A 20,199-nucleotide genomic window follows, 5' to 3' on the forward strand; every position below is an offset into this window, starting at 1 on the left:
TGTGTCTGCAAGCCAAGGAATGCCAAGAGTTGCTGGCAACCTCCAGAAGCAAAGAGAGGCAGGGAGCAGCTTCTTTCTCACAGCCTCCAGCAGCAACCAACACAACCAACACCTTGATTTCAGACGTCTAGCCTCCAGAGATGCAAGATAATACAATTCTGTTCTTTTACACCATGCAAATGGGGGCGTTTTGTTACCGCAGTCTTAAGAAACTGATGCATAGGTCAAAGCCAAGCTAAGTTGCAATACAGTCCCTCCACTTGCTCTCATCTATCCCGCTAAACCCAGGGAGCTCTTGAGATACACATGTAGAATGCTGGGGCTCCTCTGGAAAAGCTTCAAAGTTTCTGCTTTAACATTTTCTGGTTCAACAGTCCCCAAGCTCTGCTGTTGGGCTCATCACAGTGGGGGACCTTGTGGCCCTGACCCTCCAACCCCTGCAACACCCTGCAAGGTGAGCCTTTGACTGCTTCTGTAAAGTAGGATGGCGTCTTAGACAGCTACGTGTTCAGGGCAGGCCTGAGATTCCCAGAGTTAATCAGCCCTCTGAGGACCCCAGCCCGGCCGCTCCCCAAGCCTGGCGAGCACCCCAAAGGCGTGATTATCTGATGGTTCTTGCACAACCAGCACCGGGGCCTTTTGCCTAATTAATCACAGAAATGTTCCTGCCTCTTCAGACAACAAAATAATGAGCAGGCCTGTGAGAGGTTCAAAGACTGCGGGAAAAACACGCATTCCCCGAGGAAAGGGCCCGCTGGAACAGGGAGGTCAGAACAATCCCTGGGATCTATTAGAACTCCTGCCTGCATTTTGTTGCGCGCCCCCTTTAATATAAACATAATGACAGTGTAAATGTGTGTATAGAGAAGATTAACACATACACCATTTGGAATTTAGAGCCAGAAAATGCTGAGTGTTGAGAAGAACTGTAGAGATCACCGGGTTAACGTGCTCTTTTTATAGATAAAGACACGGAGGCCCCCGCAGGTTAAGTGACTTGCCTGGAGCCATGTGGCTAGAGGGTGACAGAGCCAGCCCAGGCCCCAGATGCCCTAACTCTAGTCTGTACAGGCGAGGATGGGGCGCCTTGAGATAGAGGATCAAAATCAAGGACAGAGGTTAGACAAGAACTTGCCAGAGTTAGAGGGCTGATGTCAGATCAGAGCACAAAGCACGTCAGAGGGTGGAGGGAATGATAAGGCACCAACAAAGTCAGAGCGTGGAGGTCAGGTGAGAGATTGCAGAACAGTCAGAGGGTGAGGCCAGATTGGTTACAGTCCATGGTGTGCGCCTGAGACTTTGGGTGTTCTAAGTTTAGATGAGGCATGAAATCTATTTTCAAGGAGTGCAGGACAGTTCAAGAGTGAGGAGAATACATCTTGAATACCGGAAAAGAGCTGCGTCAGCTCTAAAGGAGTAAACGCAGAAGAGGTTTCCAGGGGCGAGGGGACCCTTCCAGATGCAGTGGCATTGATGTAGGAGGTGTTCAGTTTTGAGAAGCCTGGGGAATGGGTGCGTCACGCAGAGGGAACTGGAGCAGGGTGTGATGGAAGAAAACTCTGGAGAGGTAGGGAGATTGGGAATTGAGGTCGATGGGAGCAGAAGGTATGCAAATGGAGGCCCAAGTAAGCAAGGCCGATTGAGAAGGGCTTTCCCAGGAATGTGGACGCTATTTAGAAGGCAGTGAGAAGCCACTGACAAGGCTACTGTGTATGTCATGTTCAGATTGTGTCTCACACCAGGGTGCCATGTCTATGGGGCCACCATTCACATCTACGCCTAACAGGCGAGGGCCTGAGGGAAGGGGCAGAGGTTCACTCTAGGCCTCTCTGCTGAATCCTAGAGCAGCAAGGGAAGCCCCTTCCTCCATAAACCCACACTGGCTCCATGGCCGTGAAAATATTCACTAGCAGTCACATGTGTCCAAGGCTGTGCTCTAGGCTGGCCATTCTCTAGATGTCCCTTGACGCTGCTTCCCAAGCCTCCCCAGCTTGGAGGCCCGATGCGTGTCCCCACTCTGTCACACAAGGCTGTGCAGAGGGTTAGGGTTGCACAATGAGCTAGTAACGTGTTTTGTGGTTTTTTTTACTCGAAGGCTGACTTTGCCACTAACAGTGTTTAGCAGTGTTCTGCTTTGGGAACTATATTCTGGCAGCTGTGTGCAGGATGAATCGGAGGTGGTAAGACTCAAGTTTGTGAGCTGAGCAAAGAAACGATGGTGACAATTCAGGAGGCTGGTATGAGATCAGCATATGAGGAAGGAAGGCGGAAAGGGCACAGGAAACTTCAAGATAGAATCGCAGACTTCCTACCTGACACGATCTTCTTTTTTAAATTTTTTTTTTCAACGTTTATTTTTGGGACAGAGAGAGACAGAGCATGAACGGGGGAGGGGCAGAGAGAGAGGGAGACACAGAATTGGAAACAGGCTCCAGGCTCTGAGCCATCAGCCCAGAGCTTGACGCTGGGCTCGAACTCCCGGACCGCGAGATCGTGACCTGGCTGAAGTCGGACGCTTAACCGACTGCGCCACCCAGGCGCCCCTTGACACGATCTTCTTGTCTGACTCCCTAGATGATCTCAGCTTACACATCTCACTTCCGTGCCTCATTTGCATATAGAGCCAACAGAACAACTCCGGGAACGCACATCTCCTATATGTGCAATTTTGAGTTTTGGGGTAAAAATACTTGTAAGAAAGATTAGGCGTAGGGTCGAAACCATGTGGTGTTTCTTTTTCCCTACGTTTATTTATTTATTTTGAGAGAGAGCAAGAGAGAGCAAGGTAGGGGCAGAGACAAAGGGAGAGAGAGAATCCCAAGCAGGTTCTGTGCTATCAGCACCGAACCGTGAGATCATGACCTGACCTGAAATCAAGAGCTGGACGCTTAACCGACTGAGCTACCCAGGGGCCCCACACCATGTATCGTTTTAACTGTAAATCATAAAATGTTGAGAAGAAGGATGACTTGACTCCTTTAGAAATGTGTGGTACGCCCAGAAGGAAGCAAAAGAAGATCTGTCTCTTTTTCCCCGAGGAGGGCGCTGGAGGCTGTGGGTTGCAAGGCTGTGGGCAGAGTCTGTATCTAAGGAGACAGACATTCCCAGCAGCTGGGCAATTGGTAGGCCAGGAGTGACCCAACTGGGAACATATAAGGAGAAGTTGTCAATGCACACAAGTGTTTATAAGGCCCAAAACACCGTCACCGAGAAGCCCGCAATGGCCCAACCACACAACCCAAAGGAGGCTCCTGTGCCGCGGGATGCATCATGGGGGAGGAAGGAAGGCACACAGGTAGGTAGGAGGTCAGTGAGCCCTGGCCCCTCCAAGTTTTGCCACTGGCGTGAGAGACTGGAGGACCTGACTTTGTTCTCAGTCAGCCATTAGTTAGTGGTATAAATTCCAGTCTCTTTGAATCTCGGCTTCTACCATTTAAAAATTAGGGTTTGAAATGGCTCCAGGTAGTATCTAAAGGTTCTTTCAACTTTTGAAAGAGTATGATTTTTTATCATCAAATATGAAGCAACTCTTAACTGCCATGAAGACGGTGCTCTTTCTTAAAATACTTCCTAAAAAGTCTTTGCAAGTAGATTTTAGGCTGTATCTCTATCATTCTTCCTAACTCCAATGGCTGGGCCTACGCTCTTGTGACCTAGAAGCAGGTTAGTCATGGAATTGGAACTAGGGCCTTTGGGACACTGTGTTGCCTCTTTTAAATAGTGTTGGTGATGAACATGACATTTGGATGTGTTCAGCCCCGGGCGCACATCAGACTCAATTGGGAAGATTTGAGAAAACGGTCATGCCTGGGTCCCATCTCCAAAGAGTCTGCCTTCATTGGGCAAAGCGTACCAGGTCTTTCTTCCCCCTCCTCCTCCTCCTCCTCCTCCTCTTCCTCCAATCCCTTCTATCTTCTTGGGTGATTAGAAGGTACAACAAAAGGTGAGAGTTAATGTGACAGCTCGCTGGATGTCCACGAGTTGCGTCTAATAACTCCAGTGCACTTTATTAGCGCTAGTGCTGGTCATTGCCCTGTTTGAGCCACCTACGGGGTTTGGTAGGTGAGAGAGTGGCGATTACCTGGCAATGTTTGCCATGCCACTGGACAGGGGAGTGAAGGCTCACTGGACAGGTGATCACCATGTCTGAGTGGAACAGGGCCTTGGGAAGAGCTCTTGCACTCTGGATCTGCTAAATGGCAGAATGTAGTAGCTTCTGATTGATCTCGGTCACATGTCAATTGCAGGCCTTTTCACAAATTTCATGCAGAAGGGGGTGTTCTATGGCCTCAATACCAGGCTCGCTTTACCTTTTCGCACGACACTTAGCCGAGCGATGATCTTAGGAAATTTCTTCGTATGATTCTTTGGTTAGTGTTGACTACAAGGTCTGTCAGGAGGAGGACGTGTGCCCACCGTTGCATGTGCAGAGCTCAAGGGCTCAATAAAAAGAGGCCAAATGCACGCATGAATGAAGACATCCTGTCACAGGGACTGGCATTCGAAGCTTCCTTGGAGGATCGGGTCGTGGGTCAGGGACAAGCTTTGTACTTCCTGCTGGCTGAGGTACTGGGTGACGCAGCCAGAGGCAAGCTGGGCTTACCGACTGTTCTGGCTCTTCCAGGCACAGCTGCGTCCCTGTTGTAGTGGCAACTGTCCCAAAGAAGTCAAAGACGTGACAGAAGACGGGAAGAGGATGCCACTGAGTGCGTATCTGTGATTGCCGCGGTCTCAGGACACCTTGGGATTTGCCAAAGTAGCCTTTTCTGAAGGCAAAATTGAGCTGGAGAAAAACCTTCAAGAAATGCCTTGCTTCTGCAGCTTTGACCTCATACACTTCATCAGGAACCTTCTGTGCCTGGGAAGAACAATAGACGCCACTGTATTCCCTCCTCCCAGGCCCCAGGGGCCTTCAGAGGAAAGCCCCAGGCCAGGGTATTGCAGTTCCGTGAAGGTGGGGACAAAGAAAATGATTCCCAGAGCAGGTATCGGTTACCTGAGAGATTTTAGCAGCTTCTCTCTCATTTCTGTCCAGGAATGTGGGAAGGAGGGGGGCTGGATTTGTTTGGTCAAAGTACAACATTCAGGCAGTGGTTTTGAGGGAGGCACAGAGAAGGCTTATGAAGTGATAATGGCTTTCTCATCACAGGGTCAAGAAGCCTGGCTCTGGGCCCGAGCCCCCATCAAGGTAGGGGAGGTGGTGTTTATCAAGCTGTCCCTTCAGTGCCTGGAAGGCATCCGGCACTTGTCTGGGAGAATCCTGGGCACCTCACCTCTCTGTAAACATCTGCAAAGCAACTCCTGCTGAAGACTCTTTCCTGAAGATTCTTTAAGCAGGACACTAGTCCTGGCTCTTCAAAGGCATTTAAAGAGCGGGCAGGAGGAGAAAAATATAAGGGGAAACCATAGCCTCCTGACCCTGAGGAGACACCTTCCATACCGCAACCAACAGCTATCGATTCAAATTAAGTGTGGCTCCGGGAGCTGACCCCTCCTCTTGCTCAGGGTTGCTGGGGCAGCTATTACCAAAGACTTGTGGAACATCATTTAAAAAGGTATTTAAACACCCTCTTCCTGAGGGAGCAAGCTAGCCCAACTGGACACTTGTCAGTGAGCCAAGTGGGAAGTATGAGTCCCAGAGACAGAGTCTAAGCAAGAAACTGCTACAGAGCACTGAGGGAGGAGCCAAAGCAAGGAATAATATTCAAGTTCAAAGGACGCAGTAAGTCACAAAGGGGAGAGGGATCCATGCCTTACTTAGTGGATGGACTTGGACTGGAATGAGGGGCTGTCTGAACCAGCAGAGATTTTTTTTTTTAATTTTTTTTAACGTTTATTTATTTTTGAGACAGAGACAGAGCATGAACGGGGGAGGGTCAGAGAGAGAGGGAGACACAGAATCTGAAACAGGCTCCAGGCTCTGAGCGGTCAGCACAGAGCCCAACGCGGGGCTTGAACTCACGGGCGGAGAGATCATGACCTGAGCCGAAGTCAGACGCTTAACCGACTGAGCCTCCCAGGCGCCCCCCCGCAGCAGAGATTTCTAATGAGCCCCATGCACACAGCGAGGGGAGGCCAATGGATGGATGTGTCCGTTTGACTGAAACCCACCAGGTATAAATGGATACATGTGATGGGATATGTAGTGGGCCGGGAGATAGGGGCTCACAGTTTTAATCCTAGCTGTACCCCACTGTACTTGGGGGGCTTGGTCAAATGACCACCACCTTTTCTATCCAATGAGGAGAAGGGAAGATGGATCCAGAGGGCACTGCCAGCCAAGACATTTTGGATGTGTCCTTTTGGGCTCGCTCTAAATTTAATTCTTTTGAGCTTCCACAATCATCTTTCCCTGTTAAAACGATGTCTCTGGGCTTTTCTCGCCCAGTAAACCAAACCACGCCAAACCAAAGCAGAAACAAAACTAAACACAATAAACATACAAAAAATCCTGGACCTCAAAGAACATCTTTGTTGCTCTGGGGAATAGAAGAAAAACATCTCCCTTCATCCAGAGGCATTTTAGAGTTTGGGATGTATCTGATACACAGGGAGAGCTCACTTTCTGCTGGAGTGTGCACTTTCTGCTCACTTATACTGAGAAGAAGATACAAAACCCTGGAAGAAACAAGAGGGGTTCCTAGCAAAGACAGCTTGGTAATGGAGAAAGGGGACCCTTGCACTTATCTAGGTTGGAAAAGCCAGAACGTAGCCCCTGAACCAGGGCAAAGCCCGATCTGGAAGATAAGCCAAGGCTGAAATGGAAGCAGGTAACCAGGCCAGAAGCTGGGAAAGTGGGAAGAAGGACAGACTGGGAGGGAGGAAGGGGGTCTAGGTCCCAGCAAGTATTTCAGACCGGAGATGAGCAGTGCCAGGGCTAGAACCTAGGGACTGGGGCAGAGTAATTCACAGGACGAGGCAGGAGTAAGAGAAGAGGTTGCCGCCTCGGGCCCCTGCACATTTCCTGCCTTAGTCTTTTAGTGAGCTAAGAGTGGCTGGGGTAGCAGGCGCCCTGCCACCATCCGCTTTGGATTGGTGCGATTTAGGTACAACTGAATAATAATCTCTCCATTTTCTGTGATATTCAGTCTTCGGGTTGGGCATGCGTCCTTGGTCTCACCTGGATCTCTCATCCTGCTGTTGGCCAATCTGTTCCATTGCATTTCTATTACAATCCCTGCCTTCCATTTCGGCCATCTTTGCCAAAGCGAAAACACGGATGGCCAAGGTCAGGTACCCCTTCTCTCCATCAGAGCTGCCCCACAAACAGAACTCAGAGGGAGTATCTCAAATCCATGATGAGACACTAATCCACCTAGAAAAAGAGGAAGAAATTGGCACGTACTGAGCGAGGCAGCTTCAAATACATCCTTGTCAATTTACACTCATTAAGGTACTAAAGAAAGAAAATTATTATTGTATCATTAGTAGCAGACCATATGGTAAGAGATTTACATGCCTTACATTTATTCTCTGCAACATCCCTACGAGGTAGAAACAATATGTCAATTTTACAGCTGAAGACATCGAAGCTTAGAACTGTCGAGCGACTGGCTTCAAGTTAAACAGGATTAAATTAAGACACAGCCCTTGGGCTCCATAGTTAATCTTCTGTAGTTCAGAGAGCTTGGGTGATTGTCTGTGATCACACAGCTTAATAAGGGCTGAGACGCAAACCTGGACCTGAATCAGAAGCCCTTGCTCTCTTGCAGGAGACGAGAGGACGCATCTCCTCCTGCGGGGGCATCTTCTGGTGGGAGGAGGAGGGGAAGGGTGTCATTGCTGTAAGCAGCATGGGCTGCTGTCTCAGGCCCGGGCCACCGAGGAGTCTCACACTGGAGGGTCTGGAATCTGTAAGGCTGAAGAGACCAGAGCAGGACTGAGCAGAACCCCCTTGCTGTCCCTGCTGGAGTCACCCTTATTTCTGCGCCTGACCAAGCCTGGTGTCCTGCACAGAGTCCTGCTGGTCCTTGTCCTCTTTCCGTGACCCTCGTGCTTGCCTGTGGGGTTTCTACCACCTCTGCTTCTCACGTCCCCCTACTCCGTGGCCATGCTCGTTGCCGCGTCCCTGCCCTCTGCCCTCGCTCACTTTCTGTAGGGGCTCACTCTTTTGTTTTGGTCTCACCGTGTGTGTCTCCCGCTGTGAGTTCCTTAAAAAAATTAATTGATATTAAAAAATTAAAACTTGGGGAGGAGGGTGGAGCTAGATAATTTACCTAGGGCTGCATATTCAAAAATGAGCACATAATTACTGTTTTTAAGTAAGGTGTCAGGAAGCAAGATTGATTTAAATCTGACATCTGTTTACACACAGTGAGCTGTCATTAGATGCCTGCGTAGGGTCAGAAGAGCTATGCTCCGTCGCTATGACAGCTTCCTTTGGTTATGGAAATTTGACTCCGTGTGTTTCTGCAAGGGGGCAGCAAGATACTTTCCAAATGGCTGCTCTCTCTCCATCCGTCTCTCTCTCTCAAACAACCACCATTTTCCACACGCCTACGATGTGCTTGATACTATCCGAAGCACACGCAAAAAAAATAGGCAGTTCGAGGTGGTGGATAAGAATGTGGCAGAGAGGCTTAAAGCATGGACTTTCGAGTCTGAAAGATCTGAATCCTGTCTATGCCACTTCCTGGCCAGTAAGTCCCGTTAACTCTAGAAGCCTCAGTTTCCTTTCTCCACCAAGTGGGCATAATTACAGTACTGCCCTCACAGGGCAACTGTTAGACTGAAGTGATATGAATTCAGAGCACTTAGCCCGGAACCAGACTGGAGTAGATACTCAGTATATGGTAACCGTGGATATTATTCATATACTCAGACAGGATCCTGACCCCCGAGCACTTGGGATCGAGTCAAGGAAAGGAGATCCACTTCCTAAACAATCCAAAGGATGTTGGGTGCACTTCACATGCTGTAGGAGTTGGGAAGAAGGAGCATCAGCTTTCCAGAGGGTTACAGAAAGATGTCAAAGGCGAGAGGAGACTTGAACCCAGACCTTAGTAAGTTTCCTTGAAGGAGCAAAATGGAACTCAGGGGACATGGGCCCTACAGGTAGGACCACCTAAGATGTCTTTTCCAAGTGGGTTCTCCTTGCAAATACTTACCGGGCAGCTTAAATGAGCCCTTCTGGAAGGAAACCTCCCTCTTAAATTGATCCTCGATGGACCTGTCATTATTCTTATAATATAAGCCTTGCTCTATGCCAGGACCTCATAGTTGGTTTCTATTGTTTTATAGTTGTCTTGTATTACTTTTTTCTTGTGGATGCTTGTCTGTGGTGTATTTTCCTTTTTAAAAAAAGTTTATTTATTTACTTTGAGAGAGAGAGAGAGAGAGGAGGAGGAGGGTCAGAGAGAGGAAGAGAGAGAATCGAAAGCAGGCCCCACACTGTTAGCACAGAGCCTGATGTGGGGCCTGAACTCAGGAACCGTGAGATCATGACCTGAGCTGAAACCAAGAGTTAGACACCTAACCGACTGAGCCCACGTGACCCTTCTTTTTCCTTTCTTTCTCTTTTTTTAAAGTTTTTATTTATTTACTTTTGAGAGAGAGAGAGCAGGTGCGAGTAGGGGAGGGGGCAGACAGAGAGGAAAACAGAGGATCCCAAGTGGGCTCTTCATGGACAGCAGACAGCCTGATTCGGGACTCAAACTCACAAACCGTGAAAGCATGACCTGAGCCAAAGGCAGACACTTAACCAACCGAGCCACCCAGGTGCCCCTTCTTTTTCCTTTCTTAAAGTGTTTGTATTTTTCTTTTCTTTCTTTTTTTTAATGCTTATGTATTTATTTTTGAGAGAGAGAAAGAGAGGGAAGAGGAACAGAGAAAAAGGGAGAGAGAGAGAATCCCAAGCAGGCTCCACACTGTCAGCGTGGAACCCGATGTGAGATCTCAGGAACTGTGAGATCACGACCTGAGCCAAAATCAAGAGCCAGAGGCTTAACTGACTGAGCCTCTCAGGCGCCCCAAAGTGTTGGCATTTTTTTCAATCAAAGCTATACCTACTTTAAAAAGCCAAACGTAACTACCTGACGTGTTACGTAAAAGAGCATTTTCCCCGATCCTCCAATCCTCCCCTCCCTGTTCAGAGGCAACCCTCTCACATCTTGCAGCTGCTCATGTGGGCATCCACTTCCTTTTCTCTGCAAAACGTGTCTGTATCGTCTCACCTTCATTCCCCTGCTTTGTCACTACTCCTCGACTTCTCGCTGGGCTACGTGGAAGATGAGGTTTGGCTTTCTCCTCTGACACCCTCACTAGGCACACCTGCTCATCTCCCAACCGTCCAGCGTAATTGGTCACAACTTTGGTTAGATCAGCATTGAGTGTTCAAGTTATTATAACCATGTGTGGTAGTGACTTTTGGCCAAGCTATGATACCCAGATATTTGGTCCAACACAGATCCAAGCGTCACCGTGAAGGTATTTGTTAGGTGAGATTAACATTTAAATTACCAGACTCTGTGCCCGCTTCGGCAGCACATACACTGAATTACCAGACTTTGAGTACAGCAGAGATCATCCTCCGTGATGTAGGTGGGCCTCACCCCATCAGTTGAAAGCTTCAGTAGACAAGAACAAAAACAAACAAAGAAAAAAAAAAATGGCTGATGTCCCTTCAAAGAAGAGGAAATTCTGCCCCTGACAGTCTTTAAACTCAAGGTGCAGAGTCACCCTTTCCCTGGATCGCCAGCCTGCTGGTCTGCTTTTCATATTTTCGACATGCCAAGTCCCACAATTGTGTGAGCCAATTCCTTAAAGTAAATCTAACCCCACGTCTTCCCTCCAGGAGAACCCTGGCTATGCAAACAGTATTCATGGCTGAGCCATGAAATAAACCATTACTTCTCCTTTTCTGCCCCAACTTCGTCTTTTTTCCCGGAAGGAATCATTGTCTTATCTTGTTGTAGACGTTGGCTTAGTTTTCTATTTACTCATCACTAACTCGACCTGGACTGTGGAAATTTCCTGAGACAGGCAGCTGCACGAGGTACCCTCTCAATTCCATCTTCCTGAAGTAGCCTTTACTGGCGGGACAACTTCCTGGGTAACCTGCACAGTTGCACAGGGCACTCGCTGGGTTGAATGCTCTGCTGTTGTCATCTTTCAATCAATCGTTTTTTTAAATGAGGAGACCCACACTTTCATTTTCCCCTGCACCCTCCAAATTATGTAGCTGGTCCTGGTAACCAGAGCTTTCTGATGAACTCCAATCTAGACAGGTGCACAGCCATCATCCTGGTATTACCCAGCTGTCTCCCTTCACCAGTCATAGGGATTACCTTTATGTCTCTTTTGTTCCCCTACCAAAATAAAAGCATCTTGAAAGTAGGTCTATATTTTACTCTTTTTTATCCCGAACACCTAACAGAGTGCCTTTAGTATAGAGAAAATAGATAACATCAAGGTAAATTTCAAATAGATAGAATAGTAGGAAGAACGTAGGAGGACTTTCCAGGAAGGGGAAATAGTATGAAGAAATCCGGGAGGTGGGGCTGTGTCGTCCATGGATGGGAAGCAGGGAGAAAAGCAGCATGACTGTGTCAGAGAAGGGTATGTTGGAACCAGTGAGAAATGATGTAGAAAGTTAGGTAGGAGCCTAATCATAGAGAGCCCTAACACCAGACTAGGAATTTTCTGTAGACTTGTAGGCCCCCCAGGACTTATTTCCCCATCTAATGACATCTGATCTGTGTAGTTAGAGAAACGCCAGCTGGGTAGAATTTCACACTTTCCTTTTCTTGGCCCTGAAACAGGTAATGGGAGTAGAATGGGTGGAGGGGAGAACCAACAACTGAGAAAAGGGAGCCCATAAGAGAGTGTTTCCTGTGAATTTTAAAACCCAGCCTAGTACAGAAGCGGGAGCAGCACCATTAGAACTCTGGAAGAGAGCCAGAGAGGTCTGGATCATGTTCAGCCAGACAGAACAACCCCCAAACTGGCCGCCCCGTTATCACTAAATTCACACGATTAAAGACTAACAATCATTAGCACCTCATACGGGCCTCTGATCCTTATGGCATCCAACACCAGGAAAATTGGGCTTGCCCTCTGGAAATGTTCACACTATGATGCCTGTTTCTGGTAAATATGAAGATTAGTGGTCTAATGGGGGGACCTCTTGCTGTTTGAGCCTAGACACAAATTGTATGATACAGAATTCTTGAGTTTTCTCCACGCGCACAAAGAAATAAGGCACCTTTCAAAATCCCTGAGACTATTGTTCCAAAAGGCATATGAGCATTCTAAAAGGAAGACATTTCAGGGTATGGAGAAGGACTTCACCAATACCTGACAGAAACATGTAGATTTTCTGTACTGAAAGATACGTGGAAGTATGTTCATTGTGGCACTCTTCATAATAGCCCAAATCTGGAAACAACCCCAAAGTGTACCAACAGTGGAGCTGATAAATAAATTGTGGCATTACTCTTCCAATGTAGATACAGCTACAGAAAAGAATAAACCACCATATACGATAACACAAATGAACCCCACAAACGTAACATTGAGCAAAAGAGCCCAACATGTAAGAACTATTTCAACCACGTAGTTGAAATAGACCATATATGAAAAGGTCTATTTAGACCCTTTGCCCATTTTTCCATTGAGCTATTTTTTGTTCTGTTTTGTTTGTTTTTTTGTGTTTTGTTGGAGTTGTTGTTTTTTGGGTTTTGCTATTGAGTTGTATAAGTTCTTTGTGTATCTTGAATATTAACCTATATTAGCTATGTGGTTTGTGAATATTTTCTCCCCTTCCTTAGGGTGACTTTTTATTTCTTGATTATTTTGTTTGCTGTGTTTTAGTTTAACTTGGTTATTTTTGCTTTTTTTTTTTTTTTTGTCTCTGCTTTTGTTGTCAAATCCAAAGAAGCATTGCCAAGACCAATGTCAAAGGGTTCACCACCTATGTTTTCTTCTAGAAGTTTCAAGTTTCCAGTATTTATTTTTTTGAGTTTATTTATTTATTGAGAGAGAGAGAGAGAGAAAGAGAATGAACGGGGGAGGAGCAGAGAGATAGGGACAGAGAGAATCCTTAGCAGGCTCCTTACTGTCAGCACAAGCCCAATGCAGGGCTCAAGCTCACGAAGTGTGAGATCATGACCTGAGCTGAAACCAAGACTTGGTCGCTTAACTGACTGAAACACCCAGGTGCCCGCATCAAGTTACCAGTCTTATATTCAAGTCCATATCTATTTTGAGTTGATATTTGTGGATGGCATAAGAAAAAGGTGCAGGGGAATTTCTTTTGCATGTGTGGGTATCCAATTCTCCCTAACATCGTTTATTGAAGAGACTAATTTCCCCACTGTAAGTTCTTGGCTCCTTTGTAAAAACTAATTGACCATATATGAATTTATTTTCTGGGCTCTCTATTCTGTGACATTGATCTATGTGTCTGTTTTTGTGCCAATACCAAATGTTTTGATTCCTATAATTTCGTAACACTGTTTGAAATCAAGACGTGTGATGTCTTCAGCTTTGTTCTTTTTACTCAAGATTACTTTGGCTATTGGCGGTCTTTTATGGTTCCACACAAACTTTAGGATTGTTTTTCCTAATTCTTTTAAAAAATGCTGTGAGAATTTTGATAGGGATTGCATTGAATCTGTAGACTGCTTTGGACATTTCAACAATATTAATTCTTCTAATCCACAGACATGTAATATCTTTCCATTTATTTGTGTCTTTTTCAGTTTCTTTCATTAATGTTTCACAGTTTTCAGCATGCAGATCTCATACCTCTTTGATGAAATTTATCCCTAAGTATTTTATTCCTTTCGATGCTAATACAAATGGGGTTGTTCTCTTAGTTTCTCTTTTCTATAGTTCTTTTTTTAGTGCTTAGAAGTGAAACTAAATTTTGTATATTGATCTTGTATCCTGTAATTGTACTGAATACTTATTAGTTCTATCAGTTTTTAGTGGAGTCTTTAGGGTGTTTTTTATTTTTTTTAAGATTTTATTTTTAAGTAATCCCTATACTCTATGTGGGGCTTGAACTCACAGTCCTGAGATCAAGAGTTACATGCTCTATTGCCTGAGCCAGCCAGGCACCCCCTGTCTTTAGGATTTTCTGTCTATAACATCATGTCGCCTACAAACAGAGACAATTTTACTTCTTCCCTTCCAACCTGAATGACTTTTATTTGTTTTGGTTATTTGTTTGGTACAGCCAACCTGGGAAATAATTAGAGATGGGGATGAAGGTCTTTGAACATGAAGTGTTTACTCAATTTCTTGGTGTTAACCTATTAGGGCTTTTCCTTGAGGACAATTTAGATGCTGTATGCATTTGGAGGTAGCTTCAAAATTTCATTTAAGCAGGTGGAATTGGAATAAATCACTGAATATTCTCAACTTCCATTTTCTCACCTGATGTTACCCACTTCACTGGGTCATTGTGAGGATTTAAATATATAAAACATATGAAGCACTAAATTCGGTGAGTAGCACATTACTAAGTGCTCAATCAATGCCATTTATCCAATTACTGCAGGATGCCTTTAGTCGTAACTTTATTTATTATTATTGCTGTTATTATTATTATTATTATTATTGAGAAAGAGAATTCACATGAGCTGGGGACAGGGGCAGAGGGAGACAGAGAGAGAGAATCTTAAGCTGGGTGTGCGAGTTATAATTTTAGTTTTGTTTTCAGAAAAAACTTCAGGAGCTCAACTGCCTGAGTTCGAATTCTGACTTTGCCATGTGACATTAGATAACTCACTCCATTTCTCTGTTACTCACTTTCCTCATTTGCAAAATGGAGATAAAATAATACCTAGTTTATGTGTTTTTCTTAAGGCTCACTGTCTAAACTTCTAGAATAATTCCTGGCATATTTAGCAACAAATAAGGGTCAGAAATTATTTTTGTAGTTATTTTACTGTCAGGGTTTTTCAGAGTCTGTCAAGTATAGTCTCAAAAGCAAAGAGTGGAATCACAGAGCGGAGGCCAAGAGTTAATTACCGGGCTGTCCAGTGAGCACAAGTGCTACGTGAGGCCCAGACCGAAATGAAGTAGGAGCTAAGGCGGGTGAGTTACCAGGACTCAAAACTTGACAGGAAAGCAGCAACGATCTGAGCTCCTGGGGGTACGGTTGGTGCAAGTCTAGGAATGTGCATAGGAAACTCTCGTTTGCTCTGCATCTGTTATAGGTCACCCACTGTAGTATGCATGTTCCAACCATTGTCAAATTCAATCTCCACAGTAACTCTGAAAGTTATAATAAAGAAAACAAGCTTCAAAGACATAAAGTCAATTGCTTAGGTCAAGTGGTTGGTGTGGAGGATGGAGTCGGAGATACAGACACAACTCTGAAGCGGGTAACTATCCCTCCCCACCAGCCTGCCTCCCACGGTGCCAAGAGCTGAGCATTATGGGTAGTATCTCTCGCTTATCAGGGGAATTGCCAGATCTTATCTTGAAGTATGGAAGCATGGGATACAGTCATGGCCACAGACATGCACGTGATTTGGACTCTTATGACAGGATAATGTATTTACTAGCAATCATTCACTATGTTTCATGGAGATGGAAAAGCCCAATTCCTTCAGAAAGCTTGCTATGTTTACCTCAAAGATACGAGATTGCACCCAGCCAAGTCCCAGCAGCATCTAGAGGGCATTCTGACCTGACTCCATCCCTCAGCTCTCCCCTTTTTCCAACACCCACCTGTCTTACCCTAGGAAGTCACTTCCAAGGTCTTGGTGTATTAGACTTAAGTTCCTTCATCACTCGCAAGACTACACTGCAAAACTAACTCTTCTTGCTCCCCATAAGCTGTAACTCCCCTCTCTTTCAACTCCCATTCTCCTTCCATATAAATAACTAGAGAAGAACCAGAGAACCAGGGAACCAGAGAAATTGTATGATTATTGCTAAAGTTGTGGACACCAGGGACTGGTCGAATGTCCTTCTTGGTAAATAGTTTCCATTTTAGACGGTGGCTTCCCTGGGTTTCACTGTGGTTTTTAATTGTATGCATGTTTATGGGAGAAGAGTAGGTAAAACGAAGCACATTAGGGCCAGGCCCTTTGGTCTGGTTCTTTTGAGAGAAGACACTCGATTGGCCAAGAGTTGAAAATCTTCTGGTCCTCGGTGTCCTAGTGAGAGTGACAGCAGCAGACTTGTCACTCAGTCCTCATAGAGGTTTTCATATGAAGCCCCCATCATCATGCCAGCGGATTCATTCTTTCACTCTAATTCTCTCCCTCCTTCTCTCCTTCTGGCTCTCTTCTCTACCTGGGGCTCAGTCAACTTCCCCCCAAAAAGCCACAGTGTAATTCATAAGCCTAAATTGGTGTTAAGATTCACCGCACAGTGTCTAGTTGCCAATTTAGGTTTTCTAAGAGAAAGAAGAGAAATTATTAAAGAATTATCCAGCTTCGTTGAGACCTGGGCAATTAGTTTCTCGAGTGTTGCAGAGCCATTAAAAGCATCCACTGCTTATTTGCAGAATTAAAAAGCCTTGGCTATTATTTCTTGTTTAACAAACTTTGACCACACTCAGACTGGGGAGCTCCATACAAAAGATGTACAAGCCTGAAAAAAAATTAAAAAAAAGAAATCTGATTAAATTTTAACCAGCTGCTGGGCAGATAGTTTGCCTGAGGCACATTTGTCAGTTTCAAAGGGTCTTTTTATTAATTTTGCATTTTGTATTTTGTTAGTGGAAAGAGCTCCCTCTTTGGGGACTGCCAAAAGCTATAGGCTGCGAATCTTCAAGCAGCCCAAGGACGCTTCTGAGAATGCCAAGTGGATTTGGATTCCTGAGCATTCCCCATTACATGAGCTTTATCGGTCCTAAAAATATATTAACTTTAGGGGTGAGCTATTTGAATTAACTTTCTAGGATCCCTACTGGCTCTGCTTTGGTTAATGTAAATCCCGCTATTTGTATGTAAGACTATGTATGACCTTGCCGTGTGAACCTGAACAATTTGCTTGACCTCTGTGAGACTCAGGTTTCTGGTCTATAAAATAACAGGGTGATTAAAGATAATCTTTATGGTCCCGGCCATGGTGGTTTAGCTACTTGATGACCGGCTGGGGAGTTCTGATGCAGTAAAACTCTCACGTATTTTTCTTTTTTGTGATAACCACATCTGTATCAATAACTAGAATTTATTAACGCTTTTGTACGGCTGGATCCATGTTAAGGACTTTACACTCATTTTAATAATTTATTTTTTCAGAGAAAACTTCTAAGATTGGCACTAACTGCATTCCCATATCACAGATGAGGCAACCGAGTATACCAGAGATAAAGAAGTTTACCCAAAGTTAACTACTGCAGTCAGCAGGTGGCTGAGCCAGGATTTGAAAATAAGCCTGCAGAATGCCAGAAGCTGTACTATTAAACTGTCAGTTTCCTTGTTCTGGAAGTAAAGACCAACTTCTGTTTCTGGGCTAGAAATGTGCCCTGAGTTCATACAAATATTTCCAAAATTCACATCCACTGGGGATTGGATGTGGTGCAAATATTTATGCCAAACTGGAAACTGTCCTGAGAGATTCAGGCAGGTCTCTTTCGGCTTCAGCAGCTCCTGGCTGGAGGGGGCCGCCTGAAGCATAGAGACAATTTGTGAAAAAGGAGGCAGAACTCAGGGGTTAAATGGAAAATACAAACCTCTTCTGTGATGCTGGGAATTTCATAAGTTCCACTCAGGCATCTTCAAACAGCATTAAATACAAAGTAAAAAAGTCTACCCTCAGGCTAGAATTTGTAGACAACTTACCTGCAGGAGACTATGGCTAAATTTCTGCCTGAAGACAAAGAATCAGGGCTTGCATTTAAAAAGCAGAAGGAAGAAAGCAATTTATATATATATGGCAATATATATGTTTATATATGTGTGTGTGTATATATATATATATGCTTTTTTCTGAATGTATACTTTTTGTATTGCAGCTTTTAATATATATTTTATACATAAATATGTAGTTTCACCAGTGAGACTTTTTATGCCAAATCAATACCTGGCGGACTGACTTTTGCATTATTTAGTGTCCTTACCTATTGGGAGGGACAAGGTACTATCAGCCTCAATGTGATCATATTTCCCTGGTCTTTAAGTTCCTGCAGAGGATTCGTTTACTTCATTGCTGAAAGCAAATTCTCTGGGATGTGTAGCCTTATGATGAATGTGGTTTTTCTATTTACTGCTTGTCTGGCTTGGGTTCTTCAATCATGATGACCTAACCTATTGATTAAAAGAAGGGGTGGGGGGGGGTAAGCAAATTGCACAAAGCTCTTCCATGATACTTGAGGTGGAAGAATGGGACATGTCCCAAAGGGGCTTGTTTGAATCATTTTGAACTCAATTCTCCTGGCTTTTTGCAATCATACTTGGCCTGCTACTCAGTGTACCATTGATAGCAAGGAGTGTTTGGTTCCCCTGGTCCAAGAACCCCTAAGAACCGCCGCACCAGTGTTAGTTAATGAAATAAAACATAGGCTTTTCTAAAAACTCTCAAATGTTATTTTATTTGTAAATACTTATAGACTTAAAAAAAAACTTATAGACTTAGAAAAAAACTTTAAAAAGTAAAGGAAACTTAGAGCATATTGGACTCACAGTTACAGAAATGTAGGGATTGATTCAGGCTCAGGGAAACAACATAGTTTGTATTAAGATCATACAGAATGTTAGGAACAGAGTCAGGCTTAGGGTCTGGTTTGTCATACTTGACCCAGTTCTCCTTGCACTCCACATGCATTTTCCCAGAGTTTTAATTTTATTATGTAGCATGAGTCTGCTACATTGGATTTATGTAAGTTTAGAATTTCTGTACCTTCCTGGTGACATGAACCTTTATCTTAAGTAGTGATCAATAATAATGCTTCCATACCTAATCATGCTCCTAGTGCATAAGTTACCTTCAATGAGTAGCAAATAACCTCAAGCTTAAAACAACACCCGTCTATTATCTCATTGTCTATGGGCCAGGATCCGGGCACGGCTTAGCTGGTCCATGCTTCACAGTGTCCTGCAAGGCTGCTATCACGAGGTCAGTCCAGGGTCTGTGGGCTCATCTGAAGGGGAAGGAAGGTCAGCCATGGTTGTCTGCAGCATTCAATTGATTCGTCACAGAAGTTGGCTCTAGGGTCTTGGTTACTCATTGGTGGTTGGCTGGAAATTGCTCTCAGTTCCTTGCCATGTGGACCTCTCTAAGTGGAAGCTTGTTTCCTCAAGGTGTGTGAGCTAGGGAAGCAGTAGAGAGAGTCTACCAAGCAAGGCAGAAGTTATAACCTTTCGTAACAAAGTCATGGAGGCGCCATCGCCTCAATGTATTTATTCTATTGTTTAGAAGCAAGTTATGCAAGGAGAGATGACACAAGGCTGGACATACCAGGAGATGGGAGCCATCTTCAAGGGTGCCTAATATATCTACTTTATCTGATAATAATACAGCCACCCTTGCTTTCTTTTTTTTAGTTTTTTAAAATGTTTATTTATATTTGAGAGAGAGAGAGACAAAGCATGAGTGGGCGAGGGGCAGAGAGAGAGGGAGACACAGAATATGAAGCAGGTTCCAGGCTCCGAGCTGTCAGCACAGAGCCCAACTCAGGGCTGGAACTCACGAGCCATGAGATCTTGACCTGAGCCAAAGTCGGACGCTTAACCGACTGAGTCACCCAGGTGCACCCCGTCCTTGCTTTCTTCTGGTTGATATGCACTTGATCTCTCTTTTTCTATTCTTTTACTTTAAACTTTTCAGTTCTCATGTTTTAGGTTTGTGTCTTGCAAAGAGTATTTAACTAGATTTTGCTTTGTTATCCAAACTGAGAACTGCTGTCTTCCACTGGTGACTTAAATCTCTTTACGCTTATCAGGGTTATTGATATGTTTGGGCTTGAATTTTCTACTTTATTGTTTTATTTGAGTTGTATTTCTATATTCCATTTTTCTCCATTTTTTTTCTTTATTTTTTTTGTTTTAGGTGACGAATATTCCATTCGTTTCAGATGTACAGCATAATGATTCAACACTGTGCTATTTGCTCACCGCAAGCATAGCCATCTCTCACCATACAATGCGAGTACAATATCATTGCCTATATTCCCTGTGCTGTGCTCTTTATTCTCATGACTTATTCGTTCCATAACTGGAAGCCCGTATCTCCCCTCGATTCATTCTGTGCATCCCCTCTGGCAACTATCAGTTTATTCTATGTATTTATAGCTTT

Source organism: Prionailurus bengalensis, chromosome D1, assembly GCF_016509475.1.
Source record: "Prionailurus bengalensis isolate Pbe53 chromosome D1, Fcat_Pben_1.1_paternal_pri, whole genome shotgun sequence".
Lineage (NCBI taxonomy): Eukaryota > Metazoa > Chordata > Mammalia > Carnivora > Felidae > Prionailurus > Prionailurus bengalensis.